Source organism: Urocampus carinirostris, chromosome 7 (assembly GCF_059441175.1).
Source record: "Urocampus carinirostris isolate Australia breed hairy pipefish chromosome 7, RoL_Ucar_1.0, whole genome shotgun sequence".
In the NCBI taxonomy this organism is placed as follows: Eukaryota; Metazoa; Chordata; class Actinopteri; order Syngnathiformes; family Syngnathidae; genus Urocampus; species Urocampus carinirostris.
Window position 1 is genome coordinate 38,185,855 of NC_142355.1, and position 13,277 is coordinate 38,199,131.

Genomic DNA, 13,277 nt, shown 5'->3' on the forward strand with positions numbered 1-13,277 from the left:
GTATACAGAACGAAATGTCGATACATCTGACCCGCACAGTTTCCTTGAATGTACAGATATAAATAAAATGTTGTATTGAGTTGGAGTATTGAGTACTAATAATATACTAAATAATTATGGCTATGTATAGTATTTTACAGTAGCGCAAATAGTGCAAGAGGAGCAGCTAACCAGATGTGCAAAATGGGCAGTCAGGTAAACAAGTCAGGTAAACAGTAACAATAACACTGTAACAATAACGCTGTAAGTACAATAGTGCAGAGAAACAGATGTGCAAGGAGTGGCTAGCTATAAAGAACTGCCAGTAGTGCAAAAAGTCAAACAAAACCAACAGATGTACAGATTAGCAGCAGTTTAGATTTACTATGTGTTTGATTGACCGTTTAACAGTCTAATGGCCAGGGGGACAAGACTATTGTGGAACCTGGTGGTCCTGCACCGCACACTGCAGTACCTCTTCCCAGAGGCTAGCAGAGTGAACAGTCCATGATGGGGGTGAGAGGGGTCCCTGATAATGTTCTTAGCTTGGGATAGGCAGCGCTTCTGGCCAATGTCCTGAATGGAGGGGAGAGAAGTTCCGATGATTTTCTCTGCTGTCCTCGTCACCCTCCTCACACTACCCCAGTCGGAAGCGCTGCAGCCTCCACACCACACAGAGATACAGCTGGTCAGGATACTCTCTATGGTGCCCCTGTAGAATGTGATGAGGGAGGGTGGGGGCAGGTGGGCTCTCCTCATCCTCTGCAGGAAGTACAGGCGCTGCTGTGCCCTCTTAACCAGTGATGCAGTGTTCATGGACCAGGTGAGTTTGTTTATGATGTGCACCCCTAGGAACTTGATGCTGCTGACAACCTCCACAGCCTTGTTGTTGATGAAAAGTGGGGCATGGTTGGGCTGGTTTTTCCTGTAGTCGACAATGATCTCTTTAGTTTTGTCAACATTCAGGACCAGGCTGTTGTCCCTGCACCAGCCCACCAACTGCTCCACCTCCTCTCTGTAGGCCAGGTCGTTGTCGTCCCTGATGAGGCCCACCACTGTTGTGTCGTCCGCAAACTTCACAATGTGGTTTGTGGCGGACCTAGGGACGCAGTCGTGTGTCATCAGGGTGAACAGCAAGGGGCTCAGGACACAGCCTTGGGGGGAGCCAGTGCTGAGGGTGATGACATCGGAGATGTTCTGACCAATCCGCACTGACTGGGGTCTGTCAGTGAGGAAGTCCAGCAGCCAGTTCCGCAGGGGGGTGTTGAAACCCAGGAGTCTCATTTTGTCTACCAGGTGTTGTGGGATGATGGTGTTGAATGCTGAAATGAAGTCCAGGAACAGCATCCGCACATGGGTGTTCTTCTCCTCTAGGTGTGTCAGGCTCAGGTGAAGCACAGAGGAGATGGCATCCCCGGTGGAGCGGTTTGTCCGGTAGGCAAACTGAAAGGGGTCGAGTGAGGAGGGGAGACTGGAGGTGATGTGCTCTTTAACCAGTCTCTCTCTTTAAAGAGGCAGTTTATGCTAGAAAATCCTCCAATATGGCAGATTTATAACAATTTTTTTTATCAGTCAAGTAGAACAGGATCTTGTCTCTCTTCTCAATATCACACAGCTTTATGCCATATTTCTGGCCAAGAATGGAAACACTTATGTTATATGAACTGAAGGCTGTTTAAAAAGTAAAGTTCAAAGCAAGACAAAGAAACTAAAGAGGGACAATACTCTTCTAGAATATTTGTTAATTTGTTAATTCATTACAGTGATTTGAAATGAAATGAAATGATCTGCATTTATTTAGCGCTTTTCAAGTCAATGACTTCCCAAAGCGCTTTACAATGTGCTCCACATTTCCCAATAGCGGCCTTGCAGCCATGTAAGGCGCTAACCTGCTTATTGGGGGTATTAGGGGTTCAGTGTCTTACCCAAGGACACTTCGACATGTAACACGGACGAGCCGGGATTCGAACTGGGATCCCTTGATCCCAAAACGAGCGCTCTACCTCCTGAGCTACTGCCGTCCAAGAGAAAGTAAACCCACAAACAATGCTTTGAACTGTGTTAAAAACCAACACCTACAGAGTCACTGAAACAGAATTTAAAACTTCTCCTCCCACCTCAATAGAACCTATTGGGTAGAAAATGGTAAAGGCAGATAATAAGCAGCATTGAGGCCATATTTCAAAATGACAGTAAAAGAACAGAAAAGCCAAAGGGGCAAAAGTTCACAGTATTATAAAAAAAACACCACAAACAGTATTATATTCATGAAAACAATAATCGAAGAGAGCGGCGAGTGTTTTATGAAATTGAGTAAAGAAAAAATAAATAAATAAATAAATATTAAAATAAATTTTATTCCTAAATGGCAAAGAAAGAAACAAATGAAGCATTACAAGACATACAGTGTAGCTCTAAGTTATTTAAACGTATAGGAAATTATGACTTTCTCCAAACTATGGGCATCATTGGGTGACCAATGGGAAGTGATGTGTTTATGTTTGGTGACAATGAGAGAGAAAGCTGTGGCTTCAACTAAGGCTGCATGATTAACCGAAAACTAATCAATATTGCGATGTGACGAAGTGCGATTGTGTGATTGCGAGGCACTGTTTTATCAAGGATTTATAGTTTAGCCAACTCGAATTGTCATAGTTCGGGTTTTAACGGCACTGGACAGAGTCTAGTGTGTATTGGGTGGACGTGACTGTCTGTGTGCGCAACTGTGATAGGCTGGTGTATGCTGTTAGTTAAAAGGCAGGGTGGGTGCCACCAAAACAAACACGACAGATACTAGTTTTAGCGGCTCGTTACATTGAAAAGAAATGCAATCAATAAATCGGACTCTGACGACAGTTGGAAGAGCGCAAATGAATGGTGATCACCTGCGGTGCTTCGTGGATTTTTATCACGTCTGCAGAATGACTTAGGCGGCGTGGAGAGAGAAAGCAATAGCGAAGCTTCAGGTGCAGCTTATTGCTACGACTGGGGTAAAAACTCACAAGTCACCTTTGCCGAGCCTTGCTAGACACCAGTACCAGATCCATTACCCATGAAACGGATGACCTGGAGCTACACTCTCTAAATCGCCTTCTTACCCTGAAAGAAGCCTTCCAGTTTTGTTGTACTTTTGTTTAATGATAATAAAGACCATGTATTCAACTCCAATTCTGTATTCTGTTTTTATTTGTGGATCTATAGTTGTTATTTTGTTACAGTCGTATACTGTCATTTTTTAATTTTTATTTTTTTTAATTATACGTTGTAATAATAGTCTGTAATTGTCTGTGATTTGTGCAGCCCTTTGAGACTTGTTGTGATTAAGGGTTGTTCAAATAAACATGACTTCAACATCGTGGAAACCTGAGGTCGCGCATACTTGATGCTAGCGTGCAGCTAGCCAGCCACTCTCTAAATCGCTTTTTTATTCTGCAAGGAAAAGCCGTCCACTTCTTTTTATACTTTTAATGACAAAGACTATTAATTCAACTGCAATTCTGTATTCCGTTTTTATTTGTAGATCTATAGTTGTTATTTTGTCACAGTTGGATACTCTCAGTAGGAAATGACGTAACCTCAAGGTAAGTTTGACCCTTGTACTTACAAGGTACTAATATAATTTGACGGATCAAAAAGTAAATCATGGTCAGCAGACAACAACCCTAAAAAACCTCCCCAGAAGAGGGCGCAGTTTTCTTGAGGTTAAAGCAATACTAGGACAGAAAATGTACTTTGCATTTAAAATTGAACATTGCATTGAAATTGCAGTGTTGGTCTGAAAAATCTCCTAAGCACAACGGAATGTGTGCAGTTTTATTGTACGAAAAATAATTTGAATCTAATTGTACTGTAACCAATGTAGTGCCTCTTCATTACCAAGTGTATTTTGTTTTTTTGTTGACCCAAGACCTTACTTGTTAACAATTATGCGCAAGGACAGAGTAATGTGAATTGTTGATGCCTGGGCATGAAAGCACAGCAGGAGGTCATTTGGATTGCTGGTGCTTGTTCATTGTTTTATTTTAAGAAAATTGTTTGGTTTTACAGCTGACAAAAAAGCGGTCTTAAACGTGGCAGATATTACCAGCTTGGCAGCAAGCTCTGTAAAATCCTGATAGTGACCCTGATCTTTAAAATCAGAGGTATTTGGAAAAAAAAAAAACCTGCTTGGGCTCAGAAACTGTGGGTCAGGATTGGACAAGCATAGTGACATTACATCGGTTTCATCCACAAGGTTGCATTACCAGATTGGAATGCTGTGGAAAAATGCAATGGGGACTTCAATGACCTCAGATGTCACATTAGAAAATGTATAAGATGATCCAGATCTAAGTCCTTGAGCTGTAGACAAAATATGTCCACAAGTAAAAATTGCATCCTTTTAACAGGACATGTGTGGCAATACAAACTAGATGAATGAGAAACACTAAAAATAGCTCTGATCCTCATCAACACTTTATATTGTTGTCTTTCTCTGAGCTGTAGAAGCAGTTCGTTGAGTCTGCCACCACTCTTAGCTATGGTTATAAGCCCAGCATTGCACACACTAGGTTATCTAAAGAAAGTCCCGGGTAAGCACACATATGCATTACAGACACACAGATATTATGTACCGTAAGTTCCGGACTATGGAGCGCACCTGATTATAAGCCGCACCCACCGCTTTTTGAGTGATTTGACAATTTTGCACTTACACAAGCCGCACCAATGTATAAGCAGCGGGCGCCCGCATTTAAGGCTTGCGACACAGTCACAAGATTAACCCGGGCCAAGCTGTAAATTCCACAATTGTAGGGGGATTTTGTAGAGGGTTATTGTTCCATATTCTTTATCAATTATCCATTATCCGTTATCGGTCAAGTCATAATATACTACAAAGCCAAGAGGCCGAGACACTTGCTCCCAGCCAAAATGCTGGGTCAAGGTCCTAGCCACAGGGCCGGGCAGCGATCAATAAATCTCTAAAATAAATACATTACAAAAATATACAGTTGCAAATACATATTGTACATGGTTACACATATTTACGAAGAAAGACGGTACAGCGAGAGAGTTTTCAAAGCTTTAATAATAATAATATAACTTTCATCCCAAACCGTGCCTTTGAAAGGTACCAACACGCTAGTAGGATCACGCTCGCAATGTATCAAACATACCTGTGAAGATGAAGCTTCCCGTAATTGTAAAATTCACGGTCGATCATCTTCAACTTCCTTCTCATAACTCTCGCTATCAAGGGCATCTTCTTCAGTATCGGAACGAACCTTACCTTTACAGAAAATATATGCTAAACCTTAGAAATTGCAGTCTTTCTTGGCGCACATATTCTACTGGTCTTAATTTTACCTTTTAAACCCCATAAATTAGCCGCTTCACTGAATAAGCCGCAGGGCTGATCATTTGGGAAAAAAGTAGCGGCTTATAGTCCGGAATTTACGGTACTTCACCTTAGCTTAACAGTAAAAACAGGACATTTCCCCAATGGTTATCAAAAAGTTCACATTCAAATGAGACTCTTCTACCTGCTTTATCTGTGTTTAACCCTTTTATGTGTAATCAATTTGCTAACATTTGGCGATGCAAGGAAATGGTATTTGATATTTATGTAAACAAGCTTTTACGACAATTCATAATTGTTTAATGAAGGTAATGGTAAAAAAATATTGAGCAATCTTTGTTTCCCGAGACGTAAAAAATCATGTCATTTTAGACCATTTTTTTTTTTATTAACATTTCCCATTTTAACAGTTTTATTGAATCCACTTTGGAGAGGAATCTAGAAAGAAAAAGCATTTTTTAAATATTGTTTCTCTGCTGTTGTTGAACAACTTTCATATGACACTTTTTAAACATTTTACAGTAATTTTCCAAACACTATCTTTATTCAAATAGAATAACATAAAATATTTTGTTATGATCCCAAATCAAAGTACTTTAATACAATCAAATGTGATCTAGGTGAACCCAATGTTTGTATTTGCATATGTAATTAATGTTATTGAATGTAATGGGATGGGTTCAGAAAAGTGTGCTGTGTGTTGAACAGGGTTTCTACAGAGGAGAGTTTACTTTAGACATGTGACACATTCGAGTTGTTCAGCCTTAGCACACTGCCTCTCTGAATATGCTGAACAAAGACGTCTCTGACTGACAGCATCATAAGTGTTCTATTGAAAAGATCTTAAAAAAAAGAAAAATGGGAAAATAAATCATTCCTGTTATTTAGCTGAAAATACTTCTATAAATAGGATTTCTTATTGTAAATGGTAGACACAGAGAAAATACTCTGCGACATAAATCCTACCTGGAGAGAAAAAAATTCATCCCTCCCTAAAATATATCCTGTCACCACAGCTTCTTATAGCAGAGCCAGTATGACTCCAGCAGATTTTACCAGCAAGCACAGCAGGTTATTATTATATCCAGTTCTTGCACAGATAAATATGTTTCCACTTAAACCGTAAACTCTCTGGCCATCTCCCCACACCCCAATCCAACTTCTTTACTTCCCTTTTGTCAGATCATTAGATCTGTTTATGTAGTTAACCGGCTCTGCATCGCCTATAATATACCTCAGATTGCCACAAGCACTTATGCTGAAAAGATTGCAAGCTAAGACCAATAAAAAACATAATAAGCGACGTTGGCATTTGTTTATGTCATATTACGTTTCTAAAATTAACGCTGAATTTTGTGGCAAAGGAACGTGCTAAATACAAGGTGCACATAATCATATTGCAAGTCCATCTATCTATTATCTGCACCAATTATCCTCAGTTGGGTCGCGGGGGTGCTGGAGCCCATCCCAGCCATCTTCGGGCAGTGGGCAAGGGACACCCTGAACTGGTTGCCAGCCAATCGCAGGGCACACAGGGACAGACAACTCACTTGCTCAATAATACCTAGGGACAATTTGGACCGGCCAATTAACCTGACAAGCATGTTTTTGGAATGTGGGAGGAAACCGGAGTGCCCGGAGGAAACCCACGCAAGCACGGGGAGAACATGCAAACTTGGCAAGGTTGGTAGCTGGATTTGAACCCATGACCTCATAACTGTGCCGCACACGCGCCGCCGTGCTGCCCATAATGCAAGTCAGATACCTCAATAAATGTAACGCTATTTACAAGGTGAAATTCCCCCTGATAATTTCATTTATTTATTCGTTTGAGGCAATTGAGAAATATTATTTGTGTACACATGTAAACATCACTTCAATGCATAACAGAATGCCTGGAAGGGAGTGGAACAAAGAAAAGTTATTGGATCCAGCCCTTCTCTCATTTATACAAAACTTAAAAGTAAATTAAATCAAATTTCCTGCCACTTTTGTTGAATGGATATCACCAGCAAGAGTGAAACAAGTTGGACAGTTCAGAGGCAACTCAGACAACAAATAATAGTTTTGTAATATAGCAAACATTAATTTTCCTCATGTTGAGGTTTTTGAGTTTTTCCTTGCCCTCAAGTAGGTTTTAGATGAGGGCATGGTGTAATAATAGTCTGTGGTTTGCAATAATCTGTGGTCTGTGCAGCCCTTGGAGACTCTTTGTGATTAAGGGGCTATACAAATAAACATGACTTGATTATTACATTGTCTTTATGTAATTTCAATAGTTGGAAAAATAAGCCTGAAGAGAAATGTAAAATTTTTAAAGGACAAAATAATTCAAATTGGATTTTTTAAGATGTGAAAGGAAAATTAGCTAAACCAAACTTGGGACTTACTACAACCAGGAAAAGATGACATTTACAGAACATATATGAAATTTGGCAGTATGAGGGTTCTGATACAGTCTCTCCTGTTCCCTTGGAAAGTTCGATCTCTATTTATATATTTTCTCCTTGTTTTGAGTGTCTGCTAAACTATAAACTTATCAAGTGGTTTTCAACATCTGACCCTTATTTTAATCAAACCAATGTCAAATGATATACATGTGGATCCACACAGTGAATAAAGATGAGTAAGCTTAGGTTCTTTTGGTCCAAAGACGTGCTCCTTTCCTTAGTGCTTTGTGTCAATCATTGAAAAAATGTATGTGGTTATCACATGATTTTACACAGATGGTGCTGCTGTGCATGCTAAATCAAATTGTCTGCGCAAAGTGGAATGCAGTAGAACAATTGAGATGTTATAGCTGGTCTACTAATTATTGTGAAAAAAATGAAGTATAAAGTGTAATATGTTGCCACTGACTGGATGTGTGAATATTGTGAAATCAGATAAAGGATAAACTGCAACAGTTTTGGTTCATTGGTAAAACCCAGCTCTTAGCCTTTGACAATAAAGGGTTTCCTGTAAAAAGACTTAAGTTTGCAGAGGTTGTATGAAAAATCCAGATGAGAATACAGGTGCTTCAAGCATTTCAGTCTCGGGTCACCCTTCGATGACTGGTTTCGCTAAGCTTTAGTCCCCCATTAGGTGCTCAGGCTGAAATTCAATTTCACAAGGACTGCAAAGACGGCCTCAAGAGCCAGAGCCAGGATGCTGTGGTAATGTGCACTGGATACACAGTTTCCAATTTAAACAAAAAAAGGAAGCTCAAAACCACTGTGGGCTGCACCAAAGAGAACTCAGCATGCTGTCATCAAAAAAAAAATCATGAAGGTCTCAATCAAGATGTATATCTGAAGCTACATCTTTGACGGTTTCCACAATTTCTGTTTCTCTTTTTTTGTCCATTGCTTTTTACGATCTGTAGTTGTCAGCATTATTCTTCCTCTCTCGTAGTGATTTACTGTAAACTATGTTGTAAACCATGACTCATTAAGATGACATGAATCGAATAGGGCATAATGTCATCTGAAAACTGACATTTCCTAGAGACCAGAGTAGCATTTAAAGAAGGGACGACTGCTGAAAATAAACAACTTCATCACCACATAACAGAAGTAAGCTTATGAGAAGCTCAAATAGAATTTCCTGAATTGATGTCATTGTCATTGGTTCTGTCATAAATTAACATATCATAGGCAGTGTTGTTTACCAGAAGGCCTTCTCGGTATTCCAAAAATAGGCCGAAGCCACGTAAAATACCTGCATGTGAGCAGAATACAAGACAAGTGCAAAACAGCAATCCTGTTTTGCTACAGCTGGACGCAGACAAGACGCCAAAGCTAACAATTATATCTGACGTAAAAAAAAGAAAGCCTAGAAAGAGCCTTTTCATAAGCCGTATTAAAGCAAGAAACTCATATCAAATTATAAGACTTGCAACATATCCACCAAGTGATGCAAATACTGGATCATTGTCCTGTCAAATTTGAAGCATGTTAGAGACGCATGCATCAAACAATGCCTGTCACAAAAATTGGACATTCGCTATGTTTTCCAAAACTACATATGATCCCAGTTCCAGATGTGCAGAGTAGGGCAGTGTATTTTCAGTGCTGCTTTCCCCATCTGTGTGACCACAGTGACGGGATGTTCTCCCTGCTTCTTTCTTCACTGTTCCCACGCTGCTTTCAGGGCTAAATACATACTTGAGAAAATACAACGTATACACAACTATCCTGCACCACTCAAAACATTTTTTTGCTATCTCAAAAAAATCAAGAGCAGTAACCGTTTTGGCTAACAGGGAATTAAACCAAGGTTTATTTATCCACGTCGATGTTGCATGAAGTGAATACAGTACTCCCTTTCACTGTGGTCTTATTCCATGTACAGATACACACACGGGCATACATCAGAGTCTCCCACAGGTGAAAATGGGCTCTAGTGGAAGACAGAACAGGATGCGACATTGCTACAGTTGGTAGTTGACATCCGCTTTGAAACGCAGCATTGTTTATGGCTATCCTGTTGTGTAGGTAATTATAACAGTAACACAATAATACTAAGTAGATTTAAAGATAAGATGCAATACATATAATGTACATGTTGCTAAAAAACCTGAAGGTGTCAGTTTTATATCTCTAAACAAAAGACTGTTTAAATGGAACAGCCAATTAGGAGTTTAGTAGGCTTTTGTTTTTTGACAAAAATCGATGAGCCCCCCTTTCTACAGTCCATTAGAAAAGCCATTTAAAGATGCTCAATAGCGCTACTATAAGATACAATGGCAGAAAGGGCTCGTTCATGCTTGTAGGGAGGACTGACAGTCAAACTGATTTTTTACAACAATGGTGCTGCACAATGAGTGCAAATTGTGATGTGGAGCTATTTGAACGCAGATAAAAGGCAGACTAAACAAGTTCGGGGTTGACATGTGTACAAAATGCATTAGCACATCCCAAACACGTTATTCAAATGTCCTCTGCATTGACATAAATAAATACACAGTTAAAGATGAAATGAAAAAAAAGAAGTACAAAAGGGGACAACCAAGCACAAGAGAGGCAAGAGGGGAGTTTTTTTCTGAATTGTTATTGGAGCCCTGCAAGGCATTGCATTCTTAAGGACTTCCAGATGCGAGCTCGCGTCTGAGAAAGACTTGGCAAAACCGAGCAAAATCAGAGCTAGGGAGTCTTTTTCTGAATGTGGCCTGTGATTGGCCTGCCTCACCATTCATGAATTATTATGTGGACGGCCAAAAGTAGTTGCTTGTTTTGATGAAATTTGACTGTTGTGGGTACATCAGCAAAGTAGAAGAAGAAAGAGGGGGCTAAGGTCTGACTGAAGGGGTGTGGGGTATCAGTAAGTAGTACAAGGCCATGCTGCCAGGAGAACCCAGCCATCGTCCTAAAAACGCAGGAGTGGTCAGAATAATTGTTTGTTCTAACATGTGCAGAGGAGGGACACAAGCATACGTTGTCAAAACAACCAAAATAGCTCAGGCCTACGCCAATCCAAAATATATTTGCCTCAAATCTAAATATTATGTTGCAATTTGAGTTATGTTGCTATTAAATAGTTCCTTAAGCCAGGAAGTAACAATTAATCAAGAAGTGCACATCACAAGTTTTAATGCATGACTGCTCAGTGGCGGGAGATGCTTTAAGTTCAATCAATTGACCGATTAGAGTGTGAGCAACATTAAGCTCCTTCCTTTTCTTATTAGCAAGGATCGACAGCATGCATACTTGTGCTCAAGGATAGTTAGGGCTGATAGCATCTTCTAATTGCAGCTTGTTCAAGTATACATCACTCGCCAGTTTTTCTGATCTATGCTAGTGTGCCGAGCTTTCCCAGCATTTGGTTAGCTCCTCCTATGTTGGACTAAGCTGGGCAATCACACAACAAAAGGCCATTGTATTGAAATAGAAAAAGATGTGGTCCACTGAGCCTGTACTGGCCCCAAAACAAAGGTTATAAATTAAGTCAACCAAGCAACCAAAATGAGGACTTTAGTCAAACTGCAAAAAGATACCGGGAGAATTAAGACATCGGGGACTAGTGACTGAATGAGATTCGAAAAAATAACTCATTTTAAAGTGATTGTTGTCAACTCTGGACCCAAAAAATTTAAAATGTTACAAAACTCTGGTGTACACACAGAAACATGGTCGGAGACTGTACAAGATGACAAACAATGATGTATTGGAGAGGTAATCGCTCTTTAAGACATTGTACTGTGCTGTACAATGAAGAATAATGCAATAATCAGCAAACAAGAACATTAAAGTTCGACATGCAATTAGCTGGGTTGCTGGAATGTGAACTCATTCAAGGCATCATCCTGTCTGTGTCATGCATCATTAGAGATGAATGTCCAAGTTTACATGGAAACAGTTATGTCATTTAGACTGATTTAGTTCCTAATTAAATATTTCTCTAATTCAAAATTACACAACTTACTCTGAGACCCTTTTCAACATTACACAATCTTGACTGAGATCATTTGTGTGTTTATCACATCTTTAACGCTTCTAAATGTTGCAGCACAATTCAAATGTATTTCAATAACTTAAAAAGTGGTTGTAGGAGTTTCTGAGGTTAGATAACAATGTCAAATCAGACTTTACCTTCTTCAAGAAAGTAGTTTGTGAGAGCGAAACCATTTCAGAGAACAGAAGGGTTTATAGAGCGTTAGTCCAGAAAGAGTACAAGTCTCGTCTAAAATCCCGAACCACAACATGAAAACTTGGGGTGGGCAGAAAGAGAATCACAAGATGAAAACAAATGGAGCAATCAAAAACAAAGACCTGCCATTTTTTCCCACAGGGAGTTCACCAAAAGACAAATACTCCCTTTGTTCTATCATAGGGTTGGCACTGTTACTTTCCTATTCTGTCAGGTCAAATTAGGAACAATCCATCAAATACCTCGCACAAAAAGCTGCTATTGTATCCAGTCAGGACCTAATGTGTTTCCACACGAATCGGAACGAGAACAACTGGAAAGCGGTGAGCACAATCGAGTGAGGAAAACCTTAGGTAGATGTAGGATAGAGGTGTGGTGATTGAACTTTTTTTTTTTACTTCTAAAAACATATTGCGGCCCAGAGCATTCTTTCAATCTTGACATTATCCAAACAGACATCAAGAGAAATAGTTTGTGCTTTCTTTATGCCGCTAATGAGCCTGTTTGTGGTTTACAGGGTTAAAACATGTTTACTTAATGCTATTATGTATTTGCCTTGCCCTAAACAATGGAGGGAGTTAATTTATGGTGTTATGATCCTACTGACAAAGTAATGTGTCTAATTGTTTTTAGAAAAGACATTTTTATAAAAATCTGCAGTGTGTTCAATCATATATATATATATATATATATATTATTCATTGTACCCATTTTCCTTGTGATTATCATTATTTGCCACATCATTAAACCAACTTCATGCTAAATTTAAGAGAAAAAATGTCCATCTCATCTAATATTTTGACTAATCGTTTAAATAGACCACTAGTTAGGAACCTTTTTGGCTCAAGTGCCCTGAAAGCAAACTATTTTGATTATTCTATCTCTCCCTCGCTCTCTCTCAGAGTTACTTAGGATTGTTAAGGCTCATATTGACAGTCATGTTTGTCGTATATAAGGGTTTCAAAACAAGGGATGAGCAGTTATTTTGTAAAACAGTCACAAAATACTACACACATAAAGGATACATATGCATTTAGGGGTGCACTATGTGTGCAGAGATATGCCAACCCCTACCGCTCAAACCAATATATTGCTCCAGCTTCTTGGCAGGCAATTTCAGGTGTTTACGGTTAATTCTGTGGGTTTTCAACATAAAGTGTTGCAACAGCAAACGCACACACATATATTACACATACAGTGAATTATTACTTAGAGACGAACAAACAAAACGGGGTCTTTTAGTTTTAACACATGAGTGTAAACTGTAGTTGGAACTTTGCCCTATAGATATAGGATCAAACCAGCAGGTTGTTGGGACTTTTCGGCTTTGCAT

At 39.5% G+C, this 13,277-nt stretch overlaps 1 protein-coding gene across 1 annotated transcript in view; it reads right to left on the reverse strand.

Annotated features, from left to right (window-relative positions):
- abtb2b (ankyrin repeat and BTB domain containing 2b) overlaps window positions 1-13,277 on the reverse strand; it is a 59,670-nt gene that overhangs the window by 44,785 nt on the left and 1,608 nt on the right. The window lies entirely within an intron of this gene.